Raw genomic sequence first — 5,858 nt, forward strand, 5'->3', positions numbered from 1 at the left:
GCTACAGTAATCGAAACAGTGTGGTCTTGGCATAAAGATAGACATAGAAGAGTGGAATAGATTTGAGAGTCCAGAAATGAACCCACACATCTATGGCCACCTGATTTTTGACAAGGGTGACAAGTACATTTAATAGAGTATGAATATTATGTTTAACAAATGATGTTTGAAAAATTGTATTTCTATTTGCACATGAATAAAGTTGGAACTCTACCTCAAATCCTATGAAAAAAATTGAATCTTTATGTATTAGTGAACTATGCATTATTGAAAAACTCATGAATCTCTTACAAGGTATCATTGGCAAATCTTCATGGCCTTGGATTTGGCAGTGGATTCTTAGAGATGACAACAAAACCATGAACAACAGCAACAGCCAAAATAGTTGAATAAAAATCATCAATATTAAAAATGTTCACACATTGAAGGCCATTACCAAGTAAGTAAAAAGAAAACCCACAGAAAGTAGATAACAGTTTCAAATTATATATATGATAAGAAGATAATATTGAAAATCTCAAAAACTCAACAAAAAAGTGATAAACAACCCAATTTAAAAGTGGCAAAGGACTTGTATAGGCATTTCTCCAAAAGAGGTATGCAAATGGACAATAAGCACATGAAAAGATGTTCAACATCAATAATAATCACGGTAATACAGATCAAAACCACAATGAGATAACATTTCACACCCAGAAGTGCGACTATTGTTAAAAAAATATTAATAATGTGTCGGCAAGATGTGGAGAAATTGAAAATCTCATGCATTGATGGTGGGAATATAAAATGTAGCAGCCAATGCAGTAAACAATTAAGTTGTCTCACAAAAATTTAAACATAGAATATCCATATGACCCAGGAATTCCACTTACAGGTATATACCTACAAGAATTCAGAACATGGTATTAAACAGGTAGCTATATACCAGTGTTGAGGGTAGCATTATTAACAGTAGCCATAAGGTCAAAACAACCAAATTTTCCTTCCAAAGATGAATGGATAAATAAAAGTTTGCAGAGAGATAAAGGAATTTTTTTTAAGCAATTTCATTGAGATATATTCACATATCATAAAATTCATCCAAGTTGCATAATCAATGACTTTTAATATAATCACAGAATTGTGACTTCTTCACCACAATTTTTGAATGTAATTACTCAAAATAGAAAAACTACATATCCCATAGCAGTCACCCCTCAATCCCTCAATTCTTTCTTAGTCCTATATAACCAAGAATCTGATTCTGTCTCAATAGATTTACTTACATTTAAAGAATTCTAAAATATTACTAAATGTAGTCCATAGCTTGCAATAATTTTATTTTCCTATATACCACCTTATTATTAACAACATGTACCAGTGAGGTATGTTTGTTACAGGTCATGGAAGAACATTCTTGTATTTGTACTATTCACCATATACATCATCCACCAAATGGTACTCTATTTTACACAGTCCCATAGTTCATCCTCTAGCTTTCCTTCTAGTAACATACATAAATTAAAACTGTCCCTTTTATCAATATTCATACAATTCAGCACTGTTAATTATACTCCACAGTAATATGCTACTACCACCTGTATATATTTCCAAACAATTACAATCAACCTAAATAGAAATTCTGTACAAAGTAAGCATCAGATCCCTATTCTCTATTCTCCATTTTATCTCCTTTTATCCTAAATCACAAATTCTAATATTATGAGTTTGTTTATTATTCTTAGTTCATATTAGGGAGATCATACAATACTTGTTCCTTTGTGTCTGGCTTATTTCACCAAACAATGTTCTCCAAGTTCATTCATGTTGTTGCGTGCATTAGGACTTCATTCCTCCTTACTGCTGAATAATATCCCACTGCATGTATGTTCCACACATTGCTTGTCCATTCTTCTACTGATGGACACTTGGATTTCTTTAATTTTTTGATAATTTTGAGTAATGCTGCTATAAACATTGGTATGCAAATAATTGTGCATATACTTGCTTTCAGTTCTTCAGAGTAGCAGTATTGCCAGATAAGGCAATTTTATATTTAGCTAAGTGAAGATCCACCAAACTGTCTTTCTGAGTGGCTGAACCATTCTACTTTCCAACCAGCAGAGGATGAGTGTTCCTCCTTCTCCACATCTTTCCCAACACTGTAACATTCTGTATTTTAATAGCGGTGTGCCAGTTTGTATAAATTATGTCCCCCAGAAAAAGCCATATTCTTTAATGCATTATTTTAGGGGCAGACATATTAGTGTTGATTAAGTTGGAACATTTTGAATTAGGTTGTGTACATGGAGACATGACCCAACCAACTGTAGGTGATAAGTATGATTAGATCATTTCCATGGAGTCATGGCCCTGCCCATTCTGTGTGGGTATTGATTAGTTCACTGGAGCTCTATAAAAGCTTGGACAGAAGGAGCTCACAGCTAGCTACAGCTGAGACAGACATTTTGAAGATGGCCATTGGAAGTTGATGCAGACATTTTGGAGAATGCCATTTTGCAATGCAACCTGGCAGCAAGCAGACACCAGCCATGTTCCTTCCCGGCTAACAGAAGTTTTCAGATGCCAATGGCCTTTCTCCAGTGAAGGCAGTCTTTGTTGCTGGACACTTTATGGCCTTAAGACTGTAATTGTGTAACCAATTAAACCCCCTTTATAAAAACCAATCCATTTCTGGTGTTTTTCATTCTGGTAGCATTAGCAAATCAGTACAAGTGGCCTTTCTAGTTGGTGTGAAATATCTCATTGTGGTTTTGATTTGCTTTCTTAAAGACTAATAACTAGTAGCTACTGATGTTGAGCATCTTTTCATGTGCTTTTTAGTCATTTATATTTCCCTTTTGAAAAACTGTCTATTCAAGTATTTTCCCCCTTTTCAAATTGGATTTTATGTCTTTTTACTCATGAGTTGAGGGATTTCTTTATATTTCTGGATATTAAATCATTATCAGATATGTGGCTTCTAAATGCTTTTACCCATAGCAAAGGCTGCTTTTTTGCTTTTTTACAAAGTCCTTTGAAATACAGAGGATTTTATTTTGAGGAGGTCCCATTTGGCTATTTTTTTCTTTCAACACATGTGCTTTGGGTGTAAAGTCTAAGAAACCATTGCCTACCACATATCTTGATGATGCATCCCTACATTTTCTTCTAGTAGTTTTATGGTTCTGGTTCTTATATTTAAGTGTTTGATTCATTTTGAGTTAATTTTTCTATTAGGTGTGAGGTAAGGGTCCTGCTTCATTCTTTCAGCTATCCAGTTCCCCCAGCACCATTTGTTGAAGGGACTTTTTTGTCCCAGTTGCATAACCTTGGCAGTCTTATCAAATGTCAATTGGCCATAGATTGAGGTTGTTTCTGAAGTCTCAATTTGATTCCATTGTTCACTTTATCTATCTTTATACCAGTACCATGTTGTTTTAAAAACTGTAGCTTTGTAATATGTTTTAAAGTCAGGCACTGTGAGTCCAACTTCATTTTTTTCAAGAATTTTTTATGATTCATGGCCTCATACTTCCAAGTAAATTTGATATTGTTTTTTCCAATTCTGCAAAGTAGGTTGCTGGAATTTGTATTGGGGTGGTATTTAATATGTCAATCAATTTGGGTAAATTCATATCTTAATACATAGTCACCCAGTCCATGAACACAAAGTGTCCTTCCATTTATTTAGGTCTTCTTGGATTTCTTTAAGAAATATTTTGGAGCCGCATTTCCAGCTGCCGCCGCAGCCCTTGCCCTCGCCCTGCGGGCGGTTCCTGGGCGTGCCGCCTGGAGGCGCGGAGGCCACCCGGCGCGCTCCAGCCCTGCAGCTCCGGCCGGGGCGTAGGCTGCCGGGCCGCGGAGATGCGGGGCGGGGGCAGGGCGCGGGGTAGGTGACTTTATCCCGCCTCTGTTTCCCTGCCCCGGGGAGCAATGACATCACGCGGCCTTCTCCCGGCGCCGACACAAAGAGCGGCGCGGAGAGGCCGCTGCGGGAGGAGTCGGCGGCCTCCCATGCCGCCCAGGGCCTTAGGGCCCCGCCGGCCAGGCCCGCCGCCCGCGGCTTGCGCCCTTCCTGTGCCGCCGTCTCCTCCGACGCCGCCGCCCGCGCCGCCCGCGCCCTCCGAGCGTAGCTGAGCCGGCGCCGGGCCGAGCCGGCCCCTTCCCATGCGGGCGGCGCGGACCCTGGGAGGGGCGCCCGCAGCCAGCAGCGCAGCATGCACTGGGGGGTTGGCTTTGCCTCGTCCAGGCCGTGCGTGGTGGATCTGAGCTGGAACCAGAGCGTCTCCTTCTTCGGCTGGTGGTCCGGGTCCGAGGAACCCTTCTCCTTTTATGGGGACATCATCGCTTTCCCTTTGCAGGATTACGGTGGGATCATGGCAGGGCTGGGCTCCGATCCCTGGTGGAAGAAAACCCTTTACTTGACTGGGGGAGCTTTGCTGGCCGCAGCTGCGTATCTGCTCCACGAACTCCTGGTCATTAGGAAACAGCAAGAGATTGACTCCAAAGATGCTATTATTTTGCATCAATTTGCAAGACCTAACAATGGTGTCCCCAGTTTATCCCCTTTCTGTTTGAAAATGGAAACTTATTTAAGGATGGCTGATTTACCTTATCAGGGGAGCTGATCAACCTCGCCATGTACTGTGAGAGGATAAGGAGGAAATTCTGGCCGGAGTGGCACCACGATGATGACAACACCATCTACGAGTCCGAGGAGAGCAGCGAAGGCAGCAAAACCCACACCCCCCTGCTGGATTTCAGCTTTTACTCAAGGACAGAGACCTTTGAAGATGAGGGAGCAGAGAACAGTTTTTCCCGAACCCCAGACACAGATTTCACCGGACACTCGCTCTTTGATTCTGATGTGGACATGGATGACTGCACAGACCACGAACAGTGTAAGTGACGTCCAGCCTCGCCGACCCTCTTCTGTCTGAGTCGCCACTCCCTGGGGTCTGACCAGTTTCCCAGGAAGAAAATCATTCGAGCTGGGAAAAGAGATCCTGGTGTTTGGCACAGTTTCAACATGCTAACTGGACTATAGCCGCCTTATTTCTTTTTTCTAAAAACAGACACAGAACCATTCAGATGGCTCCATTTAAAACAAACAGGGAACAACAAAACAATGTCAGCATGGTTCCTGAAATCCATTTTTGTTTTCATTAGAAAACCAATATCATATGGTAGAGCCGATGAAAGAGCAGGTTGTCAATAGACAGTGTTTGGGTTGATGCTCTTCAAGCCGAGGTCTTAGTTGTGAGACCTTGAACATCTTTCATCCACCCGGGTCCGAAGTCGTGAGAGAGATCATCAGAAAAAATGTAGGAGATAAATATTTTATGGTGGCTGCTTGTACTTTCTATGTGTATATTGTATGTTGAGATGTAAGTCAAATAAAATCCACAAATAGTCAATGAACACCTGCTACGTGCAAAGCACTGTGCTAGGTGCTAACCCATAGAAGTTTTATTCTAAGCTCTGCCAGTGACTAGCTGTGTGATTCTGGGCAAGTCCCTTAACTATCATGTGCCTCATTTCCCCCACCTGTCAAGTGGGGATAAAGATGCTCTCCACCTACCTACCTCACAGGGGTGTTGTGAGGATTCATGTGTTAACATTTGTAAGGCCCTTTCAACCTCTTGGAAGAGGCGTGACACCAATGTGACATTTTGTTCTTTGTTGTGCTTTGTATGTGTGAAGATTTGAGGGCAAAGGAGTCCCCTTTCAGGCATCAGCAACCATAGTCAATTGCAAAAGCGAAGCCGATGAAACATACACAAAGGCGCAGTTAGGACTCTGTCATCGTTCCTCTTTGTGATCTTGCTTGAATCTTTTGTTGAAAGAACCTTGGAAATATTTTTACAAATCGTCAA

General features: G+C 41.3%; 1 pseudogene; it reads left to right on the forward strand.

The window, feature by feature from the left end:
* Window positions 1–4,153: 4,153 nt before the first annotated feature.
* LOC119506295 lies at window positions 4,154–5,403 on the forward strand (annotated as a pseudogene).
* Window positions 5,404–5,858: the final 455 nt, after the last annotated feature.

Source organism: Choloepus didactylus, chromosome 11, assembly GCF_015220235.1.
Source record: "Choloepus didactylus isolate mChoDid1 chromosome 11, mChoDid1.pri, whole genome shotgun sequence".
In the NCBI taxonomy this organism is placed as follows: Eukaryota; Metazoa; Chordata; class Mammalia; order Pilosa; family Megalonychidae; genus Choloepus; species Choloepus didactylus.